The sequence below is a fragment of the Pogona vitticeps genome, chromosome 4, assembly GCF_051106095.1.
Source record: "Pogona vitticeps strain Pit_001003342236 chromosome 4, PviZW2.1, whole genome shotgun sequence".
Lineage (NCBI taxonomy): Eukaryota > Metazoa > Chordata > Lepidosauria > Squamata > Agamidae > Pogona > Pogona vitticeps.
Genome location: NC_135786.1, coordinates 82,896,107 through 82,914,649, shown reverse-complemented (window position 1 = coordinate 82,914,649; position 18,543 = coordinate 82,896,107). Strand labels below are relative to the sequence as shown.

Sequence of the window (18,543 nt, the reverse complement as noted above, 5' to 3'; positions counted from 1 at the left end):
CTGTCGTTTTTTCCTGAGATGATCCTAACTTTGAATTATAGATATACTGCTTCATCATAAACAAAACAACAATTTATTTATTTATTTAAAATACTTTTACCCCACTTTTCTCCTTACAAGGACCCAAGACTGCTTACATCATTAAAAGACAGTATTTAAAGCTAACAGCAGTGCATATACAAATACGGTGGTGCCTCGCAAGACGAGTGCTCCGTTTTACGATGAAATCGCATTACGACGAAATTTTTGCAATCACAAAAGCGATCCTTAAATGATGTTTCCTATGAGGGAATTTCACTTTGCGATGATCGGTTCCCTGCTTCGGGAACCGATTCACGCAAAACAATGATTTTCCTACAGCTGATTGGCGGTTTCAAAATGGCCACCGGGTTAAAAAAAATGGCCACCCGCTGTTTTCTGGGATGGATTCCTGCCTGCACGGGCAGCAAAAATGGCCGCAGCATGGAGGATCTTCACTGGACAGTGAGTTTCAAGCCCCCAGGAACGCATTAATCAGGTTTTAATGTGTTTCTATGGGCTTTTTAATTTCGCTTTACGATGTTTTCGTTCTACAGCAATTTTGCTGGAACGAATTAACATTGTAATGCAACGCACCACTGTACTAAAAAGGATCAAATAAATACTATAAAAAGCAACAGCCTATAGGCAACACCAAAACACATTCAAAGTAGTAAGGTACAACAGTCCATTTTAAAAATCCCATTCAGGAAGCCAAGCACTCAGAGAAAGCTTGCTTGAAAAGAAAGGTCTCCACCTGCTTGTGGAAGGACAGCAAAGATGGGACCAGCCTATCCTCCTGTGGGAGGGAGTTCCAGAGTCTGGGAGCAGTGACAGAGAAGGCCCTCTCCTGTGTATGCACCAAACATACCAGTGAAGGTAGTGGGGTGCAGAGCAAGGCCACTGCTCATGATCTGGACACTCAAGAAGGCTTGTAAAGGGAGATGCCATCCTTGAGACAGCTTGCACCCAAGTCATTCATCCAAGTCCTAATCAAAATTAAACTCAATAATAATCTTATTGACCCAACAGTTGTGCTGATGGCTAAAGGAAAGTACAATGTTGTCAGTCTGATAGGAAATATACACATAAATACTACAAATTTACTATTCTGTTAACAAAGCGGCTGTGTATTGCTGGGACTCTGAGAAAGCCCTAGAACAGAAAATGCATTTATTTCTAACAACTGGCAATCAAAGAAGCCTGGTTAAGATTTTAATTATTGCATTTTAAATTGAGTTAGTCTATGTCATGCCATTCTCTCAGTGGCTGCAAGCCACATGTGCTATTTATTAGCCCTGATACCCTCAAAAGAGAGGCTGCTAACACATACTTCCTTCAGCATTTATATTGAATCCTAGTGAAACACAGACACTGTGATTTGTATTCATTTTCTAGTAGATTCCATTCTCCATCATTAGCCTTGCTTTGTCAAACCTTAGTTTGGGTCATTGCTTAGGCAACTAAGTTAGAAGTCAAAAATATATATTGACATAATATTATTTTCTCACCAAGGATCCATCACTGTCATTCATGTTACCTTTTTTTAAAAAATGGAAAACTACAATGGCCTGTCAAAGGCATGACAATGGTCTGCGTATATATTTACTTAATAGCAGCCCCAGCAGCTTCCAAAGAGAGAAAGCACCATATTTCTGAGAAAGACTTTTGCTGGCATGATCTGTGCTTGTGCAGCATACAGAAACTACCAGCATAAAACTCATGCATAGTTTCATGCATGGGTTTTTCAGACACACTTCGGGTATGGTTAGCAGGACATTTAAGCCCTGTTTGGTCTGTTGTGGGGATGGGCTGCTTTGCTTCTTCTTCTTCTTCTTCTTCTTCTTCTTCTTCTTCTTCTTCTTCTTCTTCTTCTTCTTCTTCTTCTTCTTCTTCTTCTTCTTCTTCTTCTTCTTCTTCTTCCTCTTCCTCTTCCTCTTCCTCTTCCTCTTCCTCTTCCTCTTCTTCTTCTTTTGTGAGCACACAATGTAATCACAGAAGCAAACCATTCCTACCCATACTTTTCTTAGCCCTAGTCAGAGGCTTCCACTTTTTAGTGTGGGCAGGATTGCTCTGGTTTGGATTGATTCCAGGATGTGTGATCCCTGGGAGTGGACCAAAAGCAAGCCTTGCAGTTGTCAAAGCTCTCCAGACTCCTTCAGCTGTCAATTTGCCATACTGTGAAGTGGCTTAAGAAGACAGCAACTTCAGGATATTAGCAAATTAAATACGTCCTCCATGGAAGGGGGAAGAGTTTTAAACTCTAAAAAAATAGAGGTTTTTTTAATGATTTTTTTAATAACCTCTATTATTTTAGCATGGATGCACTGAACCACTTATAAACAATTTTTTTAAAAAAATAGAAAGCTTCCTCACAGAAGTTGGAGTAGATAGGGGCATTTTCTTCCATTTATCTTAAAGGTCTGGTGGAGAACCTTGTTGTTGTTGTTTAGTCATTAAGTCGTGTCCAACTCTCCGTGACCCCATGGACCAGAGCAAGACAGGCCCTCCTGTCTTCCACTGCCTCCCGGAATTTGGTCAAATTCATGTTGGTAGCTTCAATGACACTGTCCAACCATCCCATCCTCTGTTATCCCCTTCTTGGTAGGTGGAGAACCTACCTAGAACCAAAAGTGAGTCCTGCAGCTGTCAATCCAAGTGAGTCTTGCTTCAGATTTTGCTGCAGAATAACTTTGGTTGACAGCTGCAAGAGCAGAGGAAGTGTTTGATTTACAAATATTCTGAAGTGGCCCTCTTCTTAATCCACTTTACAATATGGTAAATTGACGCCAGACCAAGTAGGGTCAGTTTTGCTCTCATATGCTTCACATCAAATGGCATATTGCTCCCCTCCCCAACCCCAAGTGACTATATTTAGCCTGCACCAGCCCACCTCTAAACTGCCCAAATAGACAAGCCCTTTGTTGGCACTATTGGCAACTTCCTTACTTAAGAGGATGGTGATAATGATGACAATAACAAAACCAAAAATGCAAAGGTGGCTCTGTAAGGTCATTAGTAGCAACCAATGAAGGAAATACAGTACCAGTTTATCCCCTTATACACGGTAGCATCTAGCTGCTAAAGTCTAGCATCTAGGTAGTTTAGATCAAAGGAACATTGTGCCATCAATCAAACTACAATAGGCAGGGAGACTTGGGTTCCAGTTTCCAGCTGTCACTGCCTTTTTCTCTTAGTAAGAAAAAAAAGATGGGAAAAATTGTGAGAAAATTTCAAGCAAATCACAAAATGCACCACCAGATTTCTGTGAAGGAAGTAGAATAAAAGCCTTATCAGGAAACATAAGATAACTGAATCACATCTCATCTCAGTAAGAGTTCCTCTGTACTTTACAAGTGAAATCCAATAATTTAATAAGCTAATCTGCAGCATTAGTTTATTACAATCATCAATGAAGAGGCTTCCCTATTCAAAATTTTGGAGGAAATACAGTTATTGTTGGACTTAATTAAATATAGGCTGGCATCCCGTTGCTTTGGTGCGCATGTGGAAGACAAATGGCTTAACATTCAATAGCTTCTAGCCAGCAATTACTGATTTGCTATCAGGATTCTCAGGGGCACCAGCAGAATCAAGGATCCCAGTGAGAACGCATTGCTTGCTTGCTAGAAGTGACAGCCTGTTGCACCATTTGCTTTCTGCAGATGTTTAAAACCAACAGGAATTCAACCATAATGTTCCTCACAGAGAGGGTTTAATGAGTGAAGGGTATATAATGGGTCAAAACAGGAAACTGCTGTCTTGAGGGATTTATACCCAAATTCTCTTTCTAAGTTCCTCCTATCAAATTGATCATGAAATGCATGGTCTCTCATTCCTGTGCTGTGATCTTTTTCTGTCACTCCCCTTTTAATTCTGTTCAGAGAAAAGGGCCCAGTGTAGTCTGAGATCATGTCAGTCATTTAGCATTGCTGAATCTTAGACAATGGGAACTTAGTTGATATCTGGATGGATGACCACTGGATAACCCAGGTAAGTCAGTGCTACCTTACCGAAAGAGTGGCCCAAGTGCTTCAGTCTTTTGCCTGCTATGTTACCTTGTGCCCCATGGACTCTCCCTAATGCCTGGAGACAACATCAGAGTACCAAAATTGGTTCACTATCGAGCACATAAAAATCTGCTCAAATGTCAGTTTTATTTTCATGATGCACATTCAAAAGGCACTCAATAAATATGGGGGGGGGGCGCCCTTATATTCAGGAGATAACGTCTGCCTTTAAAAGTTGCAAAGCGAAGTTTACACCCTCCTATGAAATTGCATGCATCTGCCATGTTGGCCCAGATTTGGCCTTTCAAAGGCATGAAGGTTAACTCTTTCTTACCCAGCAGTCTTCCATCTTCCAAAAAAAATGTTTTCTCTCCCATTTATGTAGTTAGAATGCTTAGGGAAATGTGTTAGCAAAAACAGTAAAAGTCTTCCAGCACCTCAAGAATCACCAGGTTTCGAGAACATGGGCAATGTTCCATGGAAGCTTATTCCCAATTGAAATGTGTTGGGCTTTAAGGTCTCAAGAGATTCTGTTCCTCTTGCTATAAAAGACTACAAACTAAAATTGGTATCCCTCTGGACATTTTAGAAAAATATGCTGTAGATAAACATAGAGAAATGGTCTTAGTTCCAATCATACCATGAAGGAAAGAGGTAAACCTTCCTGCCCTATGTACCAATTTCCCAGTAAGGATCCCCACACACATACGTGCCTGTAGGCTGTATAAGTGAAAAAAGAAACACAGTTACACACTAGGCACTGTGTAATATGTAGTTTGGCCCTTAGAATAATAATGCAGAAGATTTTGAAAGTCAGGCAATACAATGAGCCATTACCAAATCCCAGCAGATTTTCAACTAGTGATTCTGCTGGAACTGGAATGATGATCTCATTCCATCTGGCCCTGCTATTTTCCTGCTAACAATGCTTTTGGAGTGGCTACTGGTGTTGATGATGCCAGATGCACTTCCCAGATGTGAATCAGAACCACAGCCATATTAGCAAAGCAGTCACTGGACTGCAGTTAGCCTCCAGACACAGCAGCATCTTGTAACCAAACTGAGTCACTTATGGAGCTGTTTCAAGAATGCATTGATGGTCTTGCCTTATCTCTAGTCACTAATAATATTAACACATTATCTTAACTCTGCCCCAGGCACAGGCCAGTGTAGTGTGCCAATGATATATTGCAAGACACAGTATTTTACACAGTGTGTCTCCCAGAGTCATATTTTTTTCTAGGATAGTTAACTCCATAAAAGTCTGGATTTGGCTTCTATCAGCAGGGCTGAATTAATTAGTGAGAACAGCCGAGAGATCCTGCTTGTTCTGTTATTGAAGAGAGGACCACATACACATATATCTGTTTTCAGCTGAGTGATCATTCTGAGTGATCATACCTATGATTTTACGGAAAAGCCAACACTTTCGCTATAAAGAATTATTTGAGGACTACAGGATGGGTCAGCCAAAGTCTCAAATAGCAAGCAGCAAGGTAGGTAGAGCCTTTTGGGGTTTCATGAGTCTTTTTCTTTCCCAAGGCTATGTTTCCTGTAAGTATTTCCCTTGTCTGACCCTTCATATGTGTGGTGACCTCCCCCATGAAAACAGATCAATATGGTTCCACTCAACATTTTTCACAACAGTTTAAAGATAAGATGTGTGCTATCTTTAGACATATTCCTAAAAACAGCTAGATATTCCTACTTGTAGTAGGCCCTACCAGTAAGCAGAGTGAGGTGACTGCTGTGAGCAGCCCCTGTCCAGGGGCAATTTCCCCCTCTTAGAGGACAAAACTATGGACAGAACCAGTCTCTAATGTTCTGTTCTTGGGCAAGGTGCTAGAGTGGGCCATAGTCTCTCAGCTCCAGAGGTTCCTGGATGAAACATATTATCCAAATCTATTTCAATCAGGCTTCAGACCTAGTATGGGATGGAGACTGCTCTGGTTGGCTTGGTGGATGACCTATGCTGGGAACTGGACAAGAGTGTGTACACACCTGTTGGTTCTGCTGGAATTCTCAGTGGCTTTCGATACTACTCACCAGGTATCTTTCTGGACCGTCTCTCTGGGATGAGGCTTGGAGGCACTGTTCTGCAGTGGCTTCAGTCCTTCCTAGAGGGGAAAACTCAGAAAGTGGTGTTGGCAACTCCTGTTCGACACCCTGTTCTGTTTTGTCTCCTAAGCTATTGATCATCTACATGAGAGTTTATCTGAAGTTTTGGGGTTCGCAGTCACCAGTATGCAGATCACACCCAATTCTATCTCTCCTTTCCATCTAAATCTGAAAAGGCTGTTTTCATTCTAGGTCAGCATCTTGTGTCAGTAGTGGACAGGATGAGGGTGAATAACCAGAAACTTAATCCAGACCAGACAGAGATCAGTCAAAAAGCAGAGCAAGAGATAGGATGTAGCTAGTGCTGAATGGGGTTCCACACCCTCTGTAAACACAAGTGTGCAGCTTGGGGGGTGCTGCTGGATTCCTCTTTGAGCCTGGAGGCCCCGGTTTCAGCAGTGGCCAGGAGTGCCTTTGCACAGTTAGTGTGCCAGCTCCATCTCTTCCTTCAGAGGTCTAATTTAGCCACAGGGATAGGTGTCTTAGTTATAGTTCAGCTGGATTACTATAACATGCTCCATATGGGGCTGCCTTTGGAAAGTACAGCATGCCCAAGACATTGTAGCCAGATTGCTATCTGGAGCTGGTTACAGGGATCACATAATCTCCATATAACAGCAGCTCCACTGGCTACTGATCCATTTCTGGACACAATTCAAAGTGCTACTTTTAACCTATAAAGCCCTAAATGGCTTGGGTCCAAAGTATCTTAGACTTTTTATGAGCCTCCCCAGGTGTTAGGATCACCAGGGGAGGCCTTTCTGTCAGTCCCACCACCTTCACAGGTGAATTTGGTGGAGACATGGGAGAGGGCCTTCTCTGTCACTGCTGCCACAACTCCCTCGTACAGGAAGCCAAGCTGGCCTGATCTTCACTGTCCATCCACAAACAGGTGAAGACCTTTCTTTTTAGGTAGGCTTTCCCTTAGTGACTGGCTGTCTAACAGAGGTTTTAAAATTGGGATGATTAGTATAATTATTATCTTGATAAATAACACTGTTTCCTGAAAGTTCTCCCGTCAGAAACCACATAGCATCAACTGCATATATATCTGAAATATATATATATATTGTTTGGCTTTCTTTTTTTATATTCTTTTTATACCATGCAGTTTTCTTTCACCTCTACACTATCATTGGGCTTAACTTCTGTATCCTTTCTTTGTCTGCAGGTACACTTAGAGAAACTTTAAACAGAATTTATTGGCAATGTTGTTGGTGTTTTGTTTTTGGGTTTTTTGTTTTGTTTTGTTTTGTTTTTGCAACATTCACCTTTGTTGCCTCACCATGAACTTGTAAATCATGTTCAGTCACCGGTGCTTCCAAGCATCAATTGCCACAAGTCAGGTCATTTCATAGTATATGAGCCCATCTACCATGCTTATCAAGGGTAGCATGCTGGGGAAGAACAAAACCAATGATGTCCACGTTGTAAATCCAACAGAAGCAAATTAGCATTTGAAGCTCTGAATGTGAACTATCACGTTCTTTCAAAGATAACTTTGGCACACAAAGAAATTGGAAAGTCACTCACCATCCTAAAATGTGTCTCTGGATTCATGAATGGCATTCTTATTTCTAATAAAATTTAGGAGATGAGCTGCTCTGTGTGTCATTTCCAATAAAAACAACATAGACTGTTGTAGGACTTTGAAAATGAATGTGTTTTAATCCAAACAAGCTTTCACAGACTATAGCCCACCAATGTAGGTCTTGCTGATGAAGAAGTCGCTTATGCCAAATAAAACTTGTTAATCTTTAAGGGGCCACAGGATTCTTTACTGGTTTTCCAATAGAGCAACTTACATCTTGTAAGGTCTCAACAGAAAGATATGGGTGAAAATACATGGCCAAATAACTTCCCTGAATATACAACACACTGCAGAACAAGACAAATCTCAGGTGTCTCCACAATGTGGTAATTCTTTATGGCTTGTGTAGTCAGAGAAATCAGTGTGAATAGCAAACTTTCAGTGTCATTGTTTTCATAATGAAAACAAAAGTAAAATATTATGCTATGCATGCAGCCTGATGTGAATCCAATAAAGTTTGCTCTGTTTTTTTAACAGTGCACGCTCACATGTGGTACATTTGCATTAGGCACAGGCCTATAAAGTGAGAAGGATACCTGGTTAGTATTATCATTTTCCAAGGGCAAACCTGATACAAACAATACTTGGAAAATTACTGCCCTGGTAATAGCCTTTGCTTTGGCTTTGAATGCTTACACCGGAAGAGAACGGGACCCCTTAGTTGTTTGGGTTTGGGGGAGGGGGCTTTTTTTTTTTGCTAAAGTTGTTGGCTAAGGTGGACCTGCAACTCCAGACATTTGAGGGTGATACTGATTATCTGGGCCCATCTCATCGGGGTTTGGCCTGAGACTGCTTTGATCACCTTGGTCGATGACCTGTGCCAGAAACTAGACAAGGGGAGGGCAGCCTTATTAGTTTGCCTAGACCTTAAAGCAGTGTTTGATACCACGGACCTTACTATTTTGTTGGACTGCCTGTTGAGGTTCAGTTCTGGGGACACTGTTAGGAAATATACAAAAAGGCAGTGCAAGAAGTGAACAGTTCAACACCATGGACTTTGGCCTGTGTATATCCCTCAGGGCTCCACCTTATCCGATATATTATTTAACATGGGCTAGATTCTAAAGGAAATCAAGCCTGAGTGCTCACTGGAAGGACAGATCCTGAAGCTGAGGCTCCAATACTTTGGCCAACTGATGAGAAGAGAAGACTCCGTGGAAAAGACCCTGATGTTGGGAAAGTGTGAAGGCAAGAGGAGAAGGGGACGACAGAGGATGAGATGGTTGGATAGTGTCATCGAAGCAACCAACATGAATTTGACCCAACTCTGGGAGGCAGTGGAAGACAGGAGGGCCTGGCGTGCTCTTGGTCCATGGGGTCACAAAGAGTCGGACACAACTAAACGACTAAAAAACAAAGATATAATATATTCCTTATATTATTTAACATGTTTATTTAAAGCTGCTGGGAGACGTCCTTTGGAGCTTGGGAGTGAGGTATCACCAACCTGCTGGCAATACCCAGCTCTACCGTTCCTTGTCTCACAACACTGAGGAACAGTCAGGATCTTTGCCTGAGCTTCATATGAGACTGGATGTGGGTGAACAAGATGAGACTAAATCCTGACAAGACAGAGGTGCTGCTGGTCAGTAGAAAATCTCCAGCAAACATGCAGGAGAAAATCTTCTCCTGTGTGGCTCCCAGACTGTGAAATGCACTCCCTTCTGAGTTGCGATATGTTTCCACTCCGACTTATTTTAAGTAAAGAGTAATGATTTTAGACTGGCATACGGTGTTTAGCCAGTCCCCCTCCTCATAACATTTTAACTGCATTCTTTGTTGATTTTGATTTGAATACATTTTGCTTTTTAGTAGTTTTATAGTGGGGTGTTTACATATATGATTTTATTAAAACCTTTAGCTAAATATGGGTTTATCTATTTTACCCTTTTAAAAAGTTTGCAAACTGCCTTGAGTGCTACCTTGGAATGTAAAAGGTGGAGTGTCAATGTAATGAATATATAAATAAGACACAGCATTCCTACAAGTTCTTGCTCAAACCCAAACCAGAATCAGTCAGCACTTTTCACATGCCCTTTACTTTCTCTGGAAATGGTCTCTGCAGGCAGAGTCTCCCGGAGCCCCATAGCCCTAGACAAGCTAACACTGTGGTCTACTAACAGAATACGTTCATAGCACAGTTAGACATTGGCAAATTCCACATTGTCATTCTACAACAGGGTCTCTTCCTGGAAATAAACTGTTTTTAAATAGACCGTCATATCAAGGGAAGCACATAACACATAAGGGCAAAAAGTCCAGTTATTGTTTCCAAAGACTTACTGGTACCAATTGGTTAGACGTTTTTTCCCTGCATGGCATTTATGGCTTTACATTTAACATACTTAGTCATTCTATTGTGTCTTTCCCTTGAATTAGCAGTTATGGAATTGGCTTGTTCCTTCTCCCCAGAAAATGCCAGCATGCCATATTTTGAAAACAGGGCTTGGCTGGCACACATCCCCAAACCAAAGAACTGCTGGAACTGATAAAACTCATTGAACTGATGGGAAAATTCAGTATTTCTGGTTTCACCTGGATTGTAGCCATGCCGTGCGATACCTGTTTATACCAATAACTGGTTTAGATTGTCAACTTCGGTTTGAAAAGAAATACTATAAGTCTCTATTCTTTGCAGAAACAAAGATAAAATGAAAAATATGCACTCACTACTCTTCTGCCCATTTATTACTCTTACAGTGTGTTAGCCATAAGCCAGCCACAATGATGATTTGCAATTTCAGGGTTTAGAGATTTAAAACTAGAAGAATCCATCCGTTTCTGCACTGTGCGCACACACAATCTGTCTCCAGCCATATAAAGTAGCAATGCTGGTCTCCAGCTGTAGGCTCATTTGAGGTAGCACTGCCATTTGCTTAGTCCTGTTTATTGCCATGCATGCAGTAGTAAATAATCGCTACGATTTTATTTCCTATCTTTTGATGCTAATGCTCAATGCACACAGAAATAAGAATTCACTTTTATGATACTTTCCCTTCTGTGCAGCATTGCACACAAAGTTTAATCATGTAGTTGAACCTAGATGAGAAACATGCATATTCAGTTCTAATTTTTATGTATGCTTTATTATACTTTGTGAATTGTAATGCAGTCAGAACAGGCTGGAAAGAGTGTAATTCATATCTTTGTACAAGGGGATCCTCTTTTTCTTCCTGGCTTATTTAAACAGTAGTCATGTACTTTCTTATGTTTGGACTGAGTTGGGGGCGGGAATCACTGACCCTTGCGGGGTGAGGGAGAGTGATGTCACCACTCAATATGGTATCACCCTTTTGATCTTCATCACATAATAGTTGAATTATGCTTAAACACACATATAATGAAAAATCACCAAGGCAGTTTAACCCAGGAGTGGTCCAGGGAGCTGCATCCATCCATGATAGAAACTTGATGCATCCTCGTACACCTGTATTAAGTTCACAACTGCAGCCTTGACAGTGAATTGGACAGCATAGGAATGGGTAGAAAAGTATGCAAGCATATCAAGGGATACAGATTACTTGAGTTAGATTACTGAGCAGGTGAAACAGTTCAAGCAAGGTTTAAGTAAGGACTGAATAGCCTTTCTAGCCCCACTCTTTATAATAAAAGGTCGATGGCCTCTCTGACAAGTTAGATGGAATTGTGAATACCACTGAGCAAATGGTGGAGCAGGGCATTGGACATCAGGAATAATGTCCACCATTTGCTAGTAATTCTTTTACCTCTAGCTCAATTTACTGGGTACTCAACATACTGCCAGTGTAGACAGGCCCTATGTCACTGGGGCTGCTTAGTGTAGTAAGTGAAAACTGGAATAGGGCCATGGAATCAACGGAACTTACAGAGGAGTTAACTCATCAAATACCCACTCAATGGGCCTACTCTAGTAGTGACTTACTACACTGAGCAACAGGATTTCAACCAGTAAGTAAAATCATCCCTCAGTTGTTTCTAGTTGTTCAGAGTCTAGTATCAGAGAATTTCCTACATCCAGCATGCTTTATTAGGTGGTTTCCTCACTTTCTCTAATGGCAGAGGCAGCCTTATTGATATTTTCTATTTTCCATTATATCAAGCCATACATGTGATAAATAGAAAGTTAATTGTAAATAGTTTTGGTCTACAGGCTAAAAATATAAATCATGCAAGATAAATGGCGATTCAGAGAGAGCAAAAGAAAACTAAAAGCAAACGGTGACACACTTAGGCAAAAGGAGAGGCAAAAATGATGAAATATACATTTTGAGATAGTTTTTTTTTAAGAGAGTGTTCCTCACACGGTTTCTACGTAAACATAGACATGCATCTTAAAAGTTATGGTGAACTCATACACTCACATTCAAAAAGCACATGGTGGAATATGAATAAACTAAAAATAAACTAAAACAAAACAAAATGTACCCTTCTTGTATTGTGGGAGACAGTTCTTACCGCAATGACTCTCCAATGGTTGATAAACAAAGTACCTCACTTTTGCTTTTGCTACATCCTATTCTACTTAATAATTGTATGGGACTTTTTCTGCTAGTATGTCACACTGACTGAGAAAACAAGTGTTTGCGGGGGGGGGGAGTGGATGACAAGTGGATAAAATTTTGAGACATTGGTTAGAACTGTGCAGATGAAAATGTCAGAGTACCTTCACAGTAGATCTAGTTCCATATGGATTCTGCAACAAACTCAGACCGTGTAAGACTAAAATGTTCCATTCTAGTACATGAGAGTTGAGGATATTGTGTGCCTCAGCTTCCAAATGTCCAAACGTTTACTCAGGCCAAGATCCAACTGAATTGAGGCTGCCAAAGTTTGAATAAAAACCCTCAGTGCTTAAGCAAAAAACAAAAAAACAAAAAACCCTCTACAGTGTTTTAGATTACTTAATGTTTAGCAGTCTCAGTAAGAGCATTGATCACATCAAAAGACGTGAGAGATCCTTCTGGCTTTATAAGACGTGTTAGTTGGCATCACTAAAAAAAAAAAAATCCCCCTCTGGGAACAATATTAAATACCAAAGACAGATGTGCTTTGGTGGAGCCATGCCAACTATGCAAAGTTTTAAAAGGTACTAGATGTCATTTGGACTATACTAGACAAGTCAGGGTTTGGGCCAATGCCCTTCCTTCTATTGGATCCCTTTTCTTTTATCTTAATAAAGAGTCTACAGATCAAAAAGAGGGCTCACATCGCTCATGCAGTTGAGTTTGGACCAGCCTCTACACAGTATATGAGCCAAAAGAATCTATCCATCACATTTGAGTTTTGTTTTCTTTATATATTCATTCTGCCCAAGTTTTGATGCAATACTGAGCCATCAATAATAAACACCATGAATCTAAAAGAAAAAGAAAAAACGCACAAGAACAGAGGAATAAGCAACACACTGTCAATTCAAACAGCTGTCTACTAAGCTTCACATGCCTTGTAAGCACTTAAAGCCCCCTTTCTCAGCTAAACCAAAACACCTCTTGAAATATCCCGTCATAGAAAAGAAGTGAAGAGCACATGAATATGTATGGAGACTTTTATATGCAATTAAATGAGCTTCACAGAATCATGACTTGTGTCAAAATAAAACTGTTTACTACAATTATATCACATGGATGAAGCGAGCAAGTCGGGTCATCTTTCTAAAAAGCAATGACTGAGTTTATGATTTATATAGCTGTGCGATATGTTGAATGTACACTGTGCTGTCCAGTCTTCACTACACATGATCTCAGAACAAGTTCATTAAAAAAAATCTATTTTTCACACAGAAAGTGGACAGTGAGAATGTTGTTTATTCAAGCATACAGTTTAGTCCTCTGGTCTAGGAAAAAAGTTCTAGGAGCATTCATGGATAAGTAAGTCATCATCTCCTCCTCCTCCTCCAAGGCATGTCAGATGCAACAGAAACTCGCTAAAATATCTTCAAAGCATGAACTGCTCCCACCGTCCTTACATCTATGCCATATAGACCTGTGGGAGAACCAGATGGTGAGAGGTGAATCTTAGTGCTCGCATAGGCTGTGCCAATTGGAAGAACTATGTGAAAATACCCAATCCCCACTGACGATATGCCAGGTTACCAAAAGCCTACCAAAGTCAGTGGAGAGGATACCTTAAGTAAACAGAATAAGTAGACTCTATAATCAGGATTATGCCCAAAGAAATTAGTGGACTGTTGTTTCATAATAAAAGACAGGCAATGAGAGAAAAATGTTTCTAATGAGGAAATAAAAGCATGGGAATATAATACATATATAAAAGAATTGCTTAAGAACAGTTGAGCAATCTCTTCCTGCAAGGAAATTCCTGATTATGACCAATTATTTCCTAAGGGATTTTCTGTTTTTAAAGATATTACATACTCTTGTTGGGAAGGCATATCAAATGCTGAAAACTAAGCAGAAATTTTCTTTTGGAATCTTGTACTCTGAAGCTAAGCAATCTTGTAACAGTAACCCTACTGCTGTTAGGAAGCCTCCCTTTTTCACTTGGTCCCTAGATGAAGCACACAATCTCAGATGTAGTTTTCTTCATTTTCGCGCATTTGTTGTTTATGGGATGCAGAATGTAAACTGCAGACCCCCTCATCCAAACCGTCATCCAATTCTGCACCAAACATATCATGGTTGAAATCCAGATGCAAATAAAGTAGACCCATTGAATCAGTGGGGATTTGGAGAGTTATCTCCTCTGTAAGTTCCATTCATTCAATTCGCCTCCTATAGTTACGACTTTATACTAGATTTCGGCCATAGTCATCAGGAATCTTCAGATCATTTGAATGAGCTCATTTGTTGTCTGAATTCCACTGAAAACAGCTAAGGCATGTACTATAGTTATGAGAAGAACAAGGAAAAGCAAAGCTTTTTCAAAAAAAATTGAATTTTATGTCTCTAATTAAAAGGCTTTTCTCCTGTGGCAAACATTTTCTTACGAGTCATTTGCACATCCATTTACAACAGCTGTTCATAATTGATCATATGATGCTCTAGCCACAGTATTGTTTCCCACAAAAAAACAAATGGTAGGGATTGTGCTCTTTTCTTTTTTCTTTTTGGCATTGTTTTCTTGCCTGTTATTTATTGATGCTTCACCTCTATCTCTCAGTCCTGTCACTTTCCCAAACCTTGAGGTTGAGTCCCACATGGGCAACATCAAGTGGCAATTACAGAGGGAACTGTTTTGTTTACTACCTTCCTCATGGTAGAAATAAATAGTTCTGGAATGTGTGTCCCAGAGCCAACTTTGAGCAGAATTTGTTTGTAACTTCTTGTTGTAACAAGAAGACAGGCCTGAATGAACACTTTTCTCCTTTGTAAGTGATTTACTTAGCTAAAGTTGGTTGGGAGAAGCTGCTTTTCTTTGTTGATGTTGGCTTTTAGCTTTAATAATATAGTTGTTTTTTAAACAATCGCTCACTTTAAATTGTTCTGTAAAGACTCATTTTGTAACATTGTTGTTCCTAAATTTTAAAAAAATGGGGAAATTCTGCAAAGAGGAAAAAAGCTTCAATTTAAGCTAAAACTAAAAATTATGGTTGAAGCAGCGCCTTGAAAAGCAAGTAAATTCAGGCCACATTTCAACATCCACACTACATATCGAACCATACGAAAATGTATTCATCCTTCTTGTGCCTTAATTTCCACCCTAAGTAAACACAATAGGTGAGCTCCACTCTTTGATTCCTTGAAGGAAGAAAGTATCTGCTTACCTAGGATGAAGCCCATGAAACACATTGTACAGTGTTCTGTGAGGCTTCAGTTGAGCATAAATTTCTACCCGCTCAGTAATAATGGGTCACACTGCTTGTGTAAGCATAGACATTTCATATACAGTAGTATTCATGAAGAAACCCCCCTCTGCTTGCAGAAAAGCATTCCCATGTTACTTTCTGCTCAGTAAAGGCTCAGTAGAGTACTGACCAATAAGATTTCCACCAATTGCAGTATGTATCAAATGTATTGTACTGTACTAAAAAAGACTGTGTAACAGTGGGTAGACTTGTTCTGCAAAACTGCCACCTATACATGCTGACACCATCAAAGTCTATGGTTCACTACAACTATATGAGGAGTGGAGAGACTAGTTTGATTTTGCTGTCGTGTTTACTTGGAGGAGATGTTAAGGTATAAGAAGTGTGCATTAATGTGAAAAGAGTGGTCTGCTTTTACTTGCTTTTGAGAGATGTGCATACTTCAATCATAACTGTTTGCTTTAAACCAAAGCTTCCCCACACCATTACATTTTGGAATATTTTATCATTTTATATCTCATAGTCTGAATCTCATTTGAAGTTGTAAATAACCTCTACTGAAACATGTTGGAAAGGGATATGAAGGTTCTGTCTGGGGTGTTTGACCTATGGTGATAGCCTGATACAAATCATCGCTTTATATTGAGTGAGTCAGCATGTGTGAACTAATCTGATCTATCTGATCAGCTTAGCTCACATCCTTTTGCTTCCAATATCCCTCTGAAGCAATGGTGAGGTTCTTCCAAAATTAAAAACAAAAAGCACATGAAATTCTAATGGGTTATCCACAATCAGACAGCAGTGCTCTATATCCCACAAAACAATACAGATTCTCTGATGACTTCATTAACACCTTATCATACCCCAGCATCTGATAATCTTTGGTACAAGTCAACAAAATACTTCAGTGTGCTTCTGGTGTATGTTACCTCCCCATGCAACAATGGGCTCAAGTTAAAGGAAGCCAGATTTCGGTTGAATATCAGGAAAAACTTCCTAACAATTAGAGCAGTATGACAGTGGAACCAGTTACCTTGGGAGTTGGTGAGTGCTCCAACACTGGAGGCATTCAAGAAAAACTTAGATAATCACCTGGCAGATATGCTTTGATTGTATTCCTGCACTGAGCAGGGGGTTGGACTTGATGGCCTTGTTAAACCCCTTCCAACTTCACTTTTCTATGATTCTATAATTCAATATGGCTCAGGGGAACCGGGCGGGGGGAAGAGTAACCACTAAACATAGCATGCCAGGCAAATTCCAAAGGAAAAAAAAGAGCAAAATCAGAATTATGCCTGATATGCTTTCACAGACTAACACAGCTACCTCTTATAAAACTATACTAAAGAAAGGAATCCCTGACTAAACTTGGCTATTACTTCACATATGCTTTATTTTTATCTTATACAAGTCAAGGGAACACAATGCTTCTGCATTCAACTGAGTTTGGATGTGACTTCAAAGGAGGTACAGTAGGGTAATTTGGCCTTTGACCTTTCAATATGCTGACCTTTCTGAGGAACTTAATGAGGGTCTTACACAGGTGGCATCAAACAAGGAAAAGGGTGCATGTTATTGCATGAGACGAAGCCCATTTATGTGACATAGGAAACAGCCATAAGTTAATTGTAACAACTGAATTACAGTAATGGCAATGCCTAGCAAGCTGATGGGAGCATGAGGAAAAGGAGTAACCAAGGCAATGGGAAAGAAAGAAGGAAAATAGTACCAGAGGAGACGTCCTGTTGCATATGAAGAAGCCTAGGTCTGTGATACTGAATGTGACCAAGTGCTATCTCTAATAACTGAAATAATGCTATCTTTAAATAAAAAAGGTGTCATTGTTATGTACAAGTTCATAGTTTATTTAATAAGAAGTTGCATAAAACCAAAAGATGGAAAGAAGTTTCAATATAGAAGCTCGTGTCTCGAAGGAAGAATAAACACTACGTACTGGCAGTCAAAGCTAAGATATATTATTACAGCATGTCTTCGTAAAGAACAGAAAACAGGCCTGCTATTAATTTCAATTCTTCTAGAGTATAAAATGAACAGTTCTTGGTGTTGAGTTGTTTCTAAAATGTTAATTTATCTCTATTTCAAAGGCGAATTTAAAAAGGAAACATTTTCTCTGAAATGATGGTTTGTTATCGTAAGGCACCGGCAGCTTGTTACTTTGATAAATTTTATATGCCCATTTCAAAGTATTGTTTAAGAGAGAACTGTGCCTTTAATAGTCCAATTTGAAATCCAGGGAGATTTAAAATCATGTCTTTGCACTGGAGTCACTGGGAGGAAATAGTAGGGGAAAAAAAAACATATCTAAGATTAAGTGAGACCATCTTTGTGTTGAATTGTGCAAAACTGTTCCAATTTTGGTGAAGAAATCATATAGTGTTCTATGAGTAGATTCTTTGAGCAAAAGGGATTTTCAGTACTTTATCAAGTCTTGAGTGATTCTTTAGGATATGAAGAAAGGCATGAAGCTCTAGGCCCAATCTTATAAACAATATTTCATGTTAGAATCACTGTCCTGGAATTCAACAAAAGCAACTGACACATTTGCCAGAATCAAAGATGCATTTGATGTCCTGATCCTTCTGCAAAGTCTGAAAACTTCATAAAATGTAGTTGTCCAAATTGGCATTTTGAAAGTTAAAATCTTCTGCCAGGAGGATTAAATAGAGACCGCTCACCTTAAATGTGGAGACCAATCTTTGTGTCTGAAAGGCAGGCCTCAAGTTGTCTTTGAAATCTGCAAGACCTTATATCTGTAAATAACAAATGAAATGTTCAAATAAGGAATGAATTGTAAGAATTAAACTAGCATCGTACAATTAGTCAGATTTGGCTAATTTTTGTGATTAGAAGTGCAAGGAAACATAGTACAAACACAAGGGAAGACAGCAATTTTATTTCCATTCCCAAAACTTTAGGGGCAATTCCTCAGAAATGTATTCTGGACAGCAACTTCTAGCATTCTGTCACTGTTGGCTGTCCTGATGAGAGGTGGTGGAATCCTAGTTCCGCAGCATCTGGAAGGTGGCAATCGCGTGGGCCTC

General features: G+C 39.8%; 1 long non-coding RNA gene across 1 annotated transcript; it reads right to left on the bottom strand.

Moving 5' to 3' along the window:
* Nucleotides 1–6,946: 6,946 nt before the first annotated feature.
* On the bottom strand, nt 6,947–18,253 carry LOC144589092 (uncharacterized). The gene is made up of 2 exons (XR_013544995.1): nt 18,178–18,253; nt 6,947–13,698 (listed from the first exon to the last, which is right to left on the bottom strand). It is a non-coding gene; the product is annotated as an uncharacterized LOC144589092 (long non-coding RNA).
* Between the last annotated feature and the right edge of the window lie 290 nt (nt 18,254–18,543).